The 14,509-nt window shown below is 43.4% G+C and overlaps 1 protein-coding gene and 1 non-coding gene across 4 annotated transcripts in view; both read right to left on the bottom strand.

Annotated features, from left to right (window-relative positions):
• Positions 1–14,509, bottom strand: part of PACSIN2 (protein kinase C and casein kinase substrate in neurons 2) — a 139,727-nt gene that overhangs the window by 86,061 nt on the left and 39,157 nt on the right. The gene's annotated exons all lie outside the window — the stretch shown is intronic.
• Positions 14,018–14,124, bottom strand: LOC132530149 (U6 spliceosomal RNA). Its single transcript, XR_009543704.1, has one exon. It is a non-coding gene; the product is annotated as a U6 spliceosomal RNA (small nuclear RNA).

Genomic DNA, 14,509 nt, shown 5'->3' with positions numbered 1-14,509 from the left:
ATGTTAAATAGACACCTAGTCTGCCACTTGACATAAAGGCAGAACTGTGAGATGCAAATACATTTAGACCAGCCCAGTGAAACACAACTATAGTGCCTTCAATCTCTGTGGGAAGGAGACCATTGCAACCCTTTCATTCGTTCACTCACTCATTCAAATTAATGGCCCATGTTTTCCATTGTTACTATTCACCCCCACTCTGACCCCCAGCACACACACAGTCCTCTTTACCTGCCTCTGGAGCCTGGGATCTACTTGGGCTACTAGGAGAAGTTTCTTCAAAGCCTTGGCGGAGGTTCTAAGTCCACCACTAGAAGCTGGCCTGGAGAGATGCCTCGAGCAGAGACGGAAGTGAAGAAGGCCCAGACAACCCCAACCTCACATACTCTCAGAGACTTCTGGGCCAAGAGCAGCCTCAGGGGCTGCCTTTAAAGTCCTCCTCAGCCTGCAGCAAAGCCAGCACCACATCCTCCTTCACATATTTAAATTTCACAGGCACAATCAGAATTTACACTAATGTGGACAGAAGCTAGGGGCAAGAAGGAATGTCAAATATTACTTATTACTGACTAGGACTATTATATATTAATTATGTTTATATATACATATATATAATTATATATTTATTAAGGCCAACCCAATATGTATTAAGAAAAGGAAGCCAGTTAAAATATTCTATAGTTAACATGTACTGAAAATATAGCAGGACATATAAAATGCTAATTGGGGAACAAAGGTAACTAAATTATGGGAGAAGTGAACTAAGCCAGTCCCTGAAGCAGGCTCCTCACCCTTTCTTTAACCCCCGATGTAGTCATCTGGCTCACCAACTGAAAGCAGCTTCGTCAAGGACAATGACAAAAAGTGGTACCAGAATACCAGGAGGGAAGACACAGTCCCAACCTAGTGCATAAAAGCATTGTTCATCTGCAGGCAAAGAAGGCAAGAATGCACATCCACAGTCAGCGTTAAAAAAACAAACAAACAAAAAAAAACATTGCTCATGTACCCTACTTCATTCCCAGGTTTTATAAATTAAAATAGGTATAACGTTATTGACTGCAATTTCAAGTACAATTAAAATATTTATAAAAATGCCTATTTTCCTGTAGTATATTTGTTTCAGAATTCTCCACAACATATACTCTAAGTACTTCAGAAAATACAACTAAGTGCTATTCTATGAACGTCTCCAAGGCATTTTAAGGTGACTTTGGACAGAGTGGGAGCCACATCAAGGTCTAAGAACAGTCACTCACTGTTCTCAGCATGCCTCTATTTGCATCTATTTCCCATACTTGAATTTCAGAGGATTCAAATTCAATTTTTAGGAGAGACTATTTTTAAATGTTTCTGGAAGGTTGTAGATAAATTTCATTTTTATAAATTAAATCACTACCCCTTTTATTTACATTATAATGTATTATTTTAAAGTCTATCCTATTCCAAAACCCTGTCAGTCCAGACTGAGAGTTAGCAAGATAGAGCTGTCAGTATTCCTTCCTAGGGGCCAAAATGCTCCCACAGAGTTCAGGGTTTTCCTTTCACAAACTGAAGAATCCTCTTTTCAAAGAAGAATCAAGTACTTTCGTCTATTTTTTTATTAGTTATGATTTTATCAAGTATGGATTTCTCATGTAGCAGATAATCGTATAATGAGGTTTTCTTATAACAGTAACAACTGAGTAAGACCTAGTTTAGGGGAGAAACAAGAAAACCTTTATAAAATAGAGAACTGTTTGTTTTTAAGAAAAATCTCTCACAAAGGGAGAAATGTCAATGCTCACTGTGCTTGACAGGTAATTTGTGCTTGAGGTAATTCATTGCACACCTATACCGAATGGTGCTCACTTAGGGAAATTCTTGAATAAAAGCTGAGTATTTGAAAATGAAACAAATGAAAATGGAGTCATAAGAAGAAAAAAGCTAGTCTTGGCCAAGTCCTATTAATCTTGAGATAACATGTGGAGAAAGCAGATAAAGGAAAAGCCAATGGCCCAGAAGTCAGGAGAACTGGGTTCCAGACTCACTCAGCCACCAACAAGCCATGTGACCTTGGACAAGTCAGCAAGGCATTTCACCTCTCAGTCTTAATTCCTTTGTTTAAAAAAAATGAAGGGGGACTTCCCTGGTGGTCCAGTGGTTAAGACTCCACGCTTAAAAAAATGGTTCTGAAGAACCTAGGGGCAGAACAGGAATAAAGACGCAAACGCAGAGAATGGACTTGAGGACACAGGGAGGGGGAAGGGTAAGCTGGGACGAAGTGAGAGAGTGGCATGGACATATATACACTACTGAATGTAAAACAGATAGCTAGCGGGAAGCAGTCGCATAGCACAGGGAGATCAGCTTGGTGCTCTGTGACCACCTAGAGGGGTGGGATAGGGAGGGTGGGAGGGAGACGCAAGAGGGAGGAGATATGGGGATATATGTATACGTATAGCTGATTCACTTTGTTATACAGCAGAAACTAACACAGCATTGTAAAGAATTATACTCCAATAAAGATGTTTAAAAAAAAAGGACTCCATGCTTCCACTGCAGGGGACATAGGTTCGAACCCTGGTCAGGGAACTAAGATTCCCACATGCTGCACGGCGGGGCCAAATAAATAAGTAAAAATTAAAAAAAAAATTTTTTTTGAATAAATGGGCCTGACTATAACGACTCCAAGAGCCATTACAACTCTGAAGATCATGGTCCCACCTTTTTAATTATGCCACCTCCTAAATAACAGAATTATATGGCTGAGCAAAACAGAATACTAACAATATATGAAAGTTGGGGGGGGCTTATTTTTACTACTGGCATAAATCTCAGACCTATAAGACATGCTTCAGTTTGAAGCTAGGATACCTGTTTATTATTTTCATAAATGCAGCATTAAAGTTCACCTAGAATTAGGTAAGACATCTTATATATGAAGAAAGAAGGAAGTTGAGATATTCTAAATCAGCGGTCCCCAACCTTTTTGGCACCAGGGACCAGTTTCGTGGAAGACACTTTTTCCACAGGCAGGCGAGAGGGGGAAGATTCAGGCAGTAATTCGAGCGATGGGGAGCAGCAGATGAAGCTTCGCTCTCTTGCCGCTCACCTCCTGCTGTGCAGCCCGGTTCCTAACAGGCCACACACCGGTACCGGTACCGGTCCACGGCCCCAAGGTTGGGGACCCCTGTTCTAAATTATAAGAGCAAGGGTGAAAGCTGATTAACGTCTGAAGATAGGAAACCTGATTAAGGTCTAGAAAATAGGAAATATGCAACCTTAAAAGTGTTAGAAATACATACATCACACTAGGTAATGACCTAATGAGAAAATATGCTTGTGTGTGTGGCACAGGCTGTACCAGCATGGCACCCTCTGGAGAACAGAAAGAGGACACTGCCTTTCTAACGTTCACAGCAATAGGTAACCCAATAAATAGTGATGAATCACTCACATATCGGGATTTTTAAAAAAAAATCTTCTAATTAGAATTACAGTACTGCATAAACAAAGGAAAGGGAGAGGGAGCCAAAATTTTTCAATTCCAGAGTACGACTTCAAGATAAGAAACAAATATGTATGTAAAGCTGCTCAGCTATTGAAACAATAAAAGTTTTACATTTTGCTATCCAATAAAAATGAAAACAAAGTATCCAGTGATAGCAGTCAGATGGGGATGAGAGCACAGGGTCCAGATGAGAAGAAAAATAAGAACTGACTGAGGAGGAAGACGGAGGGGGGCCTTGGAGCAAGCCGCATGCTAATTCTGGGATTCTGGAAGACACGGTCATGAAACAGCAACTACAGTTAACTGGAAAAGCTAATTTGTTCATTTTCTATCACAAGTCCCAGTTGTGAGTTTGTAGATTAGCTGTGGCTGTTAAGAAAGGAAGTTGCAGCATGTAATAAACGGAATGCCTGACAGTAGGGGGAAAAGAAACCAACCCTCTATTAACTGTTAACTCAAGTAATTCATTTAGCTACACAGTAAGAAAAAAATACAGGCAGAGGTATGCAAACTAGTCTAAAACATGCCTAAGTTTTAAATTTATTCCCTCTATTTTGAAATGAAGCATGCACATATGTTCTAAAACCAGAGTAGAAATTATAAAGCATAGTCCTTCATTTGTTTGGGTCAAGATGTATTCATCAAGAAAATCAAACATGTACTCTAACATTTTCTCAAAGCATTTTGGATAAAACACTCCACACTGTTCAGTTGATATTGAACTGGGTGAACATTTCCATCAAGAAGCTCTAAAACTAGGTGTGCTTAAAAGGTAAGGGTTCTGTTAAATCAATCACTCTGGAGGGAAAAAAAAATCAATGAAAATTTTACTTTCAGCAGGTCTCCCTTAAAGGAAATGCATGTTCTAAACAGCACACTCACGTTTTCCTGTCAAAGGCGGCTTCAACTGCCTAACTTTGCAGATCAGCTTCCGTACCTGCCTCCTTCCGTCCCTGCTGGTATGTCTGACCTCGGCTCCCAGCTGAATTCTCCCAGCACATTTCATCATTTCCTGCTGGCTGCCGACTCCTTGCAGCCGAGATAAGGCCATTCCCCTACACTGCTGCATTCACCCTACAGGCACCAGGTTCTCAGACCACCTCTGCAAGCCTGCTGGGACCATCACAGAAGAGCTGTCTTTTCAGTAAGTAGCCAAACAGAAATCTCAGTATTCCATGGAAAATCAGAGACAAAAGGACTGAGAACGAAAATCTTATCACCCCCCAAAATCAACTTATATATAAACTAACTTACACTGTATGTGATGGTCTTAGAGTCTCTTCTTGTATTTGGGATCCTCCCATTTAGGAGGGAAAAAAGACATGCTCTGTTTCTAAGGAGCCAGGAGTTAATGTGACAGGGGTTTACTTGCATGGGATAATCTTCCATTGCCCCTACATGTAAAACTCGGCTTCTCTCTGTGACTCCACACACAAGGCAAAGCAGCTTGACAGTGGGAGATGCAGGGGAAGCCTGACACAGGCTCATGCTGGACACAGGCAGGGGACCCTGGTCTCAGCAGTGTGACTGCCTCCTAGGAACTAGGGCACTCAAATATGCAAGTGTGATTCCGTAGAAGTAAAAATCAACACAAAAACACTTTACTTCCTAGAGTTTTACAAAGAACTGAAAGTGAAGGAAAAAGTAATAATATAACTTTAGGTGAGGAGGAAGAGATCCTATCTCCTCATTTTATTTATTTTTCAAGTGTTGAGAGGTTTCCTTTTTTAAAAATATTTATGTATTTGCGCCAGGTCTTAGTTGTAGCAGGTGGGCTCCTTTTAGTTGCGGCTCGCGGGCTCCTTAGTTGTGGCATGCAAACGCCTAGCTGCAGCATGCATGTGGGATCCAGTTCCCCGGCCAGGGATCAAACCTGGGGCCCCTGCATTGACAGCACGGAGTCTTAACCACTGGGCCACCAGGGAAATCCCCCTAACTCCTCATTTTCAAATGTATGCGTCCACAAGAACATACTATATTAATTCCCATTAGATAAAGAGGAGGTACAACTCTGTGCCGAGCGAGGCCAGGACAGGGCAGAGCAGAGAGGGACAGAGCAGCAAGGGGTCACCAGGAATGCTTCTGAGCAGTGTTCTGGTTTTTGAGCTGTTATGGGTATGGTGTATTTATGAAAATTCATTGGTATACACACGTATAATATGCACACTTTTATGTATATATATTTACACCTGAATAAAAAGTGTTTTAAGGGGCTTTCCTGGTGGCCCAGTGGTTAAGACTCCGTGCTTCCACTGCAGGGGGCAGAGGTTCCGTCCCTGGTCAGAGAAGATCCCACATGCCGCAGAGCAACTAAGCCCGTGTGCCACAACTACTGAGCCTGTGCTCTAGAGCCTGCAAGCCACAACTACTGAAGCCCACGTGCCTAGAGCTCGTGCTCCGCAACAAGAGAAGCCACCGCAATGAGAAGCCCGCGCACCGCAACGAAGAGGAGCCCCCGCTCACCACAACTAGAGAAAGCCTGCACACAGCAACGAAGACCCAATGCAATCAAAAATAAATAAATAAAATTGATTCTTTAAAAAAAAAATCTCGGTTTAGAAATTCCTTAATAGAAAAACACCAATAAAGCAAAGGCCATATCAACAAAAGCCTCAATTATTTGACATGTGATAATCATTCACATTACTCAGAATATTATGATACCACTTTCCCCTCACCCTCCCCACGAAGTCAACCCAACACAGACTTCACCGTACTCTGCCGCCAGCTTAGTTAAGTCAGTTACACCCTTACAGAGGTGCACACGCCACAGTAGCATCCTCTGATCTGCAGGGAGGCTGGCCACTTCATCCCAGGGTTTGCTGTGGGACAGACAGGATCAGGAACTGAAGGTCTAATGGCCCTAAAGGTCATTTTGTCCAGTGGTGGACACTAAGGCTGGAAAAAGTTGAGCAACAAGTCAAAAGGCTTGCTGAGTACCAAGACAGGCTTTCTAAAACCAATGGCATGGCAGTTATCTTTCAAAGTACATGCTTTAAGTTTAAGCGGCATAAAAATATGGTCGCCAAAGCCTTTGTCTGGGGGTATTTTCTTCCACTAAGAAGGAATACACACCTGAGTTGTTCTAGCAAAGCAAGCTGGTTGTCTACCTCTTCTTGCTATCAGCTAGCATGACAGGAAATTCTTCTTTGCCCCAGAGCCCCTCTTAGTGCTCTTGGTTATGGGAGGGACAATCATAGCAAGGTTTAAGAGCCTCATGCTCTTTATTTTTTTTTTAAATCCAACAAACAAAGGCTGCTCAATAAACATTTATATAGTGCTTACTTTATTTATGGTCAATCATGAAAATAACCCTATGAGGGTAAGTACTGTTACCTCCTCCATCTTCCAGGTGAGATAACTGAGGCACAGAGAAGTTATATTACTTGCCCTGTGTCCTGGAGCTGGTTCATGGCGAGGGCCAGGAATGAACCCCAGGCAGTCAGCCTCCAAAGCCCAGCTGTTAACCACTACACCACACTGCCTCTCCATCTTGGCTTCCCTGAAGAATCAGAACTGGGTCTTGGATACAGCTGCTGCTTAATAAAAATTGTATATGAACTGAATTAAGAAGGCAGATAGCAGTAGCACTATGAAGTAACAAGACCAGCTTTCCAGCGTGGCCAGGGCACCTTCTCCCTCCTCGTAACTTCAGCCACATCTCACCAGTGGATGCCTGGCAGGAGGCAAGCTCTCCTGGCCCTCTGGCAGCTCTCCCATCCTGGGGCAGGGGTGCAGCCCCTGGAGGTGGTGCTGGGACAGAAACACTGCTCCAGGGAAACTCACCTGCTAACTTCTAGCATGTGGTGCCTAAACTGGTATTTCCGGTTCCAAACTGGTTTGTCACCAGACTTGAAACCATTGGGCATTCATTCAACAAACATTAGTGCCAGGCACAGTGCTTAGGGCCTCGGGGCCCCATGACTGAAAAGCCAAGGTCCCTTCCCTGCATTGCTCACAGTTTATGGGCACAGCAGAAGTGTAAATAAATTAAAATGGCACCAGCTGATAAATGCTAGAACCAACGTGTGCCAAGGGTTGAGGGAACAGTGTGAAGGGAGCAGGGACCCAGGGTGGGAAGGCTTCACAAAGTAGGGGACACAAGTGGGTTCTCCAAGAGCTTGCCACCAACCTACTCAAACCATGTGGATTAAGGCAGAAAAAAAATTCTGAAGCAGAGAGTCCAGCAAATTAGCTAAAGACTGCCAGGGTCATCCATTAGCTCAGCCATTGTTACCAAGGCACATCAGCAGGGGGATTCGAGTGAACAGCCCTTAACCTAGCAGAACTCACAGACATCAGGACAGCGTCTCACCACGCTACCTCTTCTATCTGATACCTTTGTTATATGACTGTCACGTGGTGAAAATGGCTGCCTCTACCGAGTTTTTTTTTTTTTCCCCGGTATGCGGGCCTCTCACTGTTGTGGCGTCTGCCGTTGCAGAGCAGAGGCTCCGGACGCGCAGGCTCAGCGGCCATGGCTCACGGGCCCAGTTGCTCCGCGGCATGTGGGATCTTCCCGGACCGGGACACGAACCCGTGTCCCCTGCATCGGCAAGCGGACTCTCAGCCACTGTGCCACCAGGGAAGCCCATCCCGAGCTCGCTTAAAAGATCCCATAAGATAGGTACTACTAGTCCCCTTTTACAGAAGGGAAACCAGCACAGAGAAGTTAAGTGACCTGCCCAAGGTCACCCAGCCAATAATGGCAGAATGGGGATCCAAACTCAGGTTCACCTGATACGTCAAAGCCCATCCTCTTTCTACCACACTCTTATGCCCCCCATGGAACTAGAGCTGTGAAGCAAACTAGGATATTTAGCAACAGGTCATGTCATATGGAGAAAGAGTAAAATTTCTATGTCAATTTTCCCCCATTCCTCTATTGGTCTGTCCTTGCTCTAATACCACCCTTTTTTAAAAATTAGCTTTACTGAGGTATAATTCACATACCATACAATTCAGCCATTTAAAGTGTACAATTCAATGGTTTTTAGTATATTCACAGATATGGCAACCATCACCCCAATTTTAGGACATTTTCATCATCTCAAAAAGAAACCCTGTACTCTTTAGCTATCGCCCCTCTCCCTACCCCACCATGCCTTCCCCCAGCCCTAAGCAACCACTGCCTCTTACAAGGTGATTCTTTCTGTGTTTTTTTGTTTGTTTTTTGGCCACACCACAGGGATCTTAGTTCCCCAACCAGGGACTGAACCCGTGCCCCCTGCAGTGGAAGTGCGGAGTCCCAACCCCTGGACCGCCAGGGAAGTCTCACAAGGTGATTCTTAAAGAGGTTATGGGCACACAGTAATTGGGTTGTTAATAAAACAGTGCAACTTGCAGTTCTGTGCTTTATTCCTCCCAACTGGGCTAAAGCTAACAGCTGAGCCAGGACAGAGCAGGACAAGAGCCAGACGACTCAGAGGCAGAGGCTGGGGTGGGAGGCGGGGGTGCCTGGCATCCCCATGCTACATGTGCTACACGGTTCACATGTCTTGGAACTTAGCAAGCCCTAAATGCAGAGCCAAGCGGCCTAGCGCCAGCAGGGATGGCACAAATCATGCAAAAGCCCTAGAAGAGCCTCTCTAAGTCACAAGACCTTAAACCATTCGGAATGCCCATCCCCCCATCTCCAGAAAGACAAATACCAAGATCATATCGGCTGCCACAAGCTAAGGGTCACCAGAATAGTGTTGTTCTGAGAAGCCAAACCACTTAAGGACTAACAAGAGTCAAGGCTCTGATGAAAAGGTGACACCCCCAAAATCTCGGTTTGTTTATTTGCTCTTCCTCTCAGCCTTCCTCAAGTGCTAAGAAAAGTTGGGGGAAGGGGGTATTACAAACAGACTATGTATATACTCCTGCAGAGCCCTGATTTCTCTGCCACACTTCTCCATACAGGACATCAAAAAACAGCTGTGTGCCGCATCATCGACATGCAGTGGAAAACTACTTGGCGCTTAAAAGGAATGAGCCACTGACAGAAGTAACATGAGGGAAACAAAGAAACATCATGGTGAGCAAACGAAGCCAGATGCAAAAGATACACACCGTGTGTCTCATCTTTACATGAAATTCTAACCCAGGAAAAACTCACCTAGGGTGACAGATCAATGTATGCCTGGGGCTGGGGACAGGGGGGCTGACTGCACGGGGGCACAAGGAACGTTTTGAAATGATGGAAATGTTCTGTGTCTTGATTAGGACAGTGGCTACACAGGAGTATCTATTTGTCAAAGCCTCTAAATGAGGGCATTCAGTTGTATGTTAATTAATATCTCAGTAAAGAGAAAAGGGAGGGGGAGGAGGGGGAGAAGACAGGACAGGAGAGAGGAAGAAAGAAGAAGAGGAGGAAAGGAGCCCTCTGCAGAACTTGAAAAACAGAACTTTCTCCTGCTCCCAGCATCCGCATCAGCGGTACAACAGCAATGGACATTCACCAGGAACTGAACTTCAAGGTCCTCTGGTTCAAAGGCCAAATAAAATAAGTTCTGTGTAATGTTAGCACTAAGTATATTTTATTAGGTCTCAATTCTTAGCATAATTGATCCTCTAACACACACAAATGATTCTGATGAGCCCGAATGGTCCACTTTCTAACCAGGTTAGCTCAGTTCTCTCCATCATCACTGCAGTAAAATTTGATAATGCCAGTCAGCAACTTAGAAATGGCAGCTCTCAGTGACAGGTTTCAATGGTTGACAGTCAGTAAATAAGTAAAATCTAATAACGATAATTACAGGTATTAGATTTTCCTTTTTTTTAATTGATAAGTAAATCTTAAATTCTAGAAACCTACCATGTTCATAAATAGGTTATATAAAAACCTTCTGATCTTTTTGTTGTTTTTGTTTTTTGGTTGGGGAGAGGATAGTGGCTGTGTTCGAACCCTACTGGTTAGCCTTTCATATTTTTCATGAACCAAGACATAAACAGAGCCATCTTACCTTTAATACTCTTCTCACATAATGTACATAAAAAGGAATAAACAAAGCCAAATTTCTATCATTCTCTATCAAAGAAGGTGCCAGGACAAGCTAAGTACCAGTTCTATCTTTGGCAAAGTTAAAAAAAAAAAAAAGGTTAAGACCTTTTATATAAGCTTCTTTGCTTCTCTGACACTTGCTCAAAACTTAAAAAAAAAAAGAGAAAGAAAGAAAATATGAAGCCAGACTAATTAAAGCAGAAAGCCCAATTAAGAAAAACTTCAAAGCACCAAATGTGATAGGAAAAAACATGTTAATTTATTTCCTTATGCATTTTATAAAATGCCAGCATGAGAAGCAACACCTGGACTTCTAACACAACATCTCAGTGGTTAGGATGTCATACAGCTCCTGCCGCTGCCCCCCAGTCCCAGGAACAGCTCGAGCCTTCTTTGGGCAACACACCCAAAGAAGAAGGTCTGAATTCAAAAAAGAGTGGTGCGCAGAGTTTGTGGTGAGTTTTGGGGTATTTTCAGGAACAGAGTTGAGATATGCTGTGTTAATGTTTTATTAGAGGCTTATTGGTGTGATTTCCCCCCTCATTTATTTATACGTACGCTCTCTCTGCTAGACTCTGGAAGTCACAAGCTAAATAATTCACCACACTTTTCCTTAAGCAGCTTAGAGTTTAGTAGGGTAGACAGACAAGCCCCCCAGAGGACCACACAGTGTGACAAGTGCTACGTAATAGACCTAAGCAGGAGTGAAGGGGGTTGGGGGGTGGGAGGCTGGGAAGAGATGTGGGAAGACTCCCCAGGAGAGGGGACCCTGAGCTGAGTCAGGTAAGAAGGGGTTGTGTCACTCTGCATCTGGCTATGGCTTCCTCTTCCCCAGGGGAGAGGGCAGGGCACCATATGAAAGCTCCAACTTCACTGACCAGCGCCTTTCGTTAAGGGCATGTGAACTAAAATACTGCCTGCCATATCAGTAAACAAAGGATGTTACAGCCATCAAGCCACCACATTACAGCGGCCCGACAGCAAGCCCTGAAGAAACTCAGGATAGAAACAAGATGCCCACCATCTAGCAGTCAACTGCCTCAGCCAACCCCGATGGTGAACTCTGAGGAGACTCGGGATGAGAAAGCACAGGATGCTGGCCCCATGTAGCTGAGGTGCATATCAAAGGAATGATTTCAGTGAGCCCAGACTCTTGCATCTTCCCATACATAGAAAAGTGCTAAATTCCTTAACTTGAGATATCTGGTTTTCTTTTATTAACAGTAACCCTTTGATGTTTGGACTACCTGGTCTTTTGTTGCAAAAACTCCTATATATCCTGGCTCCCCACCATGCCTCTTTGGAACAGTTTCTCAGTGTTATCTGAGAAGTTGTGTCCCAGGCTTGAAGTTCTCAGAATGTCCACCAAATAAAACATAACTCTCAACTTTTAGGTTGTGCATTTTTTTTCAGTCAACAGGCAGAATCACCCAACATAAGGCTACCAACTTTATTTTGTCCACTAAGGACGTTAAGAAAAGAGAAAACCTAGCACTTAGCATTATTCCATTTCAAAGGCATTTTAATAATTTTAAAAAGGTATTTTAACACTAAAAAGTGGGTCATACAACTTCAGAATAAACGAAAAGCCTCAAACTAAGTGTCTTTAGCTTAAACAATGATTATACTGTTGATATTTTGGCGGCACAGCAGTAAAAATACCATCATAAACTTGTGTCTGGAAACCCTGCAAATAGAGGATTAAATTAGGGACTATTTTATGACATTTTATATACATTTGCCAGGATCTTTACATACAATGATTCCACACTTCATGATAGCCCTACAAGGTGGGAGTACTGTCCCTATTTTTCAGATGAGGAAACTACGGCCGACGGGGCAGTGGCTTCTCTGTGGTCACGCAGCAGTGGCTGTGCATGGGCAGAACTGCTACACTTGGTTCCCTCTGACAGCGGAGGCTGTCCTGGGCCCCACAAACACTGAGTAGGAGCGTTCTAGGTGACGTCTGAGGTCCTTATCAGATACTAAACATCTATTTTATTGCTGTTGCTTTGGCGATAGCAAAGGAAGAATTCAGTTCTGCCACCTTTTACTTATCTATTTTTGATAGTCCCAAACAACCAACTCAAATCCTTTGTGAAACCAGGAGAGGTATAAATATGTAAATAAATGAACGTGATCCCAAGAACTCCAGAATGCTACCATCACCTTCTCCTTTCTCCTTCCCCATTTTGGACCTGTGCTAGGCATAAGGTGGGAAAGATGGAAAAGATCAAGAACCCCATGTGCCAAGAAACTGGAAACATTTGAACTCTTACTCAAGACTTTCAATCCTGTACTTCAATTTGGCATGTAATAAGAATACATTAAGTGTTTAATAAATGAATGAATCTAAAGCTCGCAGGCACTGTTGAGTGTTATAGAAAGTCAACTTAAAAGACATGGTCTCTAACCTCTAAAAGCTTCCATTCTCTGTCTGAAATATGATTATAAATATAATACAAACTTAGAAGTGTATCTTGTTTCACAAATTGTACGTTTTTCTTCTACTTTCACCATTTAAAATGGAAGTCTACTAAACAGTCTTTTAACACAATGTTCCCAGGCGTACTCTGGCACGGGTCATGATCCTGCCGTGTGAGGACACAGGCCAGGTAACCATTGGAGGCAGGTCCCCTATAGGGTCCTCCACAGACTTCTGCGTGAGAAAAGCAGTACTGAGTTGGGCCAGATGACAAGAGAGGGGCAGAGGTGAGCAGGTGCAGGATCTTGGCACGTCTGTAAGCTTCCTGTGCCTCGGCCTGTAACATGAAGACAGCCTCGATAACCACCTCAGGGCTTGGGAAGACTGAGTGAGATAAGGTACGCGTAGTGTGTTTTTCAATGGTAGCATGGAGATCACCTCCTCAGGACAGAACTGGATGCTCCAGAGGATGCTGATCACAACTAAAGTCAGGGAAGGGTCAAAGGGGGCTCTCCAAGAGTAGGGCTGAAACATAGGAGGCACATACTCAGGCGGCAGCAGCATAAGGTTAACCCCCAGGAAATTCAGAGAGTAGGCAATTAGTAAATGTCGGAAAATCAATGAATCAATGTCATAACAATCCAAATGGAAACAAACTCACAATGACCACAAGGAATGAAGTATGGATATGGACAGGCTGGTTCAGAAGGTCTCATGAAGGAGGATAAAGTGAGGGAACCCTGCCGAGAGGCTGACTGGGCTGAGCACCTGGCAGGAGTCACAGGGAGAAAGCAAGCCACTCAGCCTGGCAGTGGTCACTTTGCATTTGTGACAGGTGACCCATCTTAAGATGAGGGACATGTATCTCTCATGTGTGAAACTAAGCTAAAGATGGACAGGTTACAAAACAGTTTAAATATTATGACCCCATTTGTTTTGCTTCGTTTTGTTTTTAAAGTTGCTATCCTTTAATCATACCAAAAAGCCCTAATTTGATAAAATATCAGACAGAAAAACTGATTAATCTCATTGATATCTTACAGGCAGAGATGCTATTGAAAATGTCCAGCATTTGATAGGCAAGGGGGATGAAGCACATAATAAGATTTGAAAATATATGGAGTGCTTCACAAATTTGCGTGTCATCCCTGCACAGGAGCCATGCTAATCTTCTCTGTATCATTCCAATTTTAGTATATGTGCTGCCGAAGCAAGCACTCCCGTTTGTTTTTAAAAATCACATTTGTGTGTGTGACTTTAACAATCTGGAGAAGTGTACATCTAGGTACTGACAGTGATTTTCTCTTTTCAAAATCTATATTTGTACTTTACAAAGTACATGTACTGATTTTATAATGAAGAAATAAATGAGTTCCTTTAGGAGTTTTTAAAACCAGACAGATGATGCCAAGGCTGGGTTCAAAAGGGCTGTCCAGATCCCCACTACTGAGAGGGGGTTCAGGACCACAACTCGCAGAAGTCCTCTGTAAACCGACAGATACAGGGAGGTCACAGGCAAACCTCTGCCTGCAGGGCATGTCACCTTCTGCAGCTGGCTTCACCAATGGTGCAATATTTCTTGGGGGAAAGAGGAGGGACGGGA

This window comes from Lagenorhynchus albirostris, chromosome 11 (assembly GCF_949774975.1).
Source record: "Lagenorhynchus albirostris chromosome 11, mLagAlb1.1, whole genome shotgun sequence".
NCBI classification, from domain to species: Eukaryota; Metazoa; Chordata; class Mammalia; order Artiodactyla; family Delphinidae; genus Lagenorhynchus; species Lagenorhynchus albirostris.
Note: the sequence above shows the minus strand (reverse complement) of the source record. Positions and strands in the feature narration are given on the sequence as shown.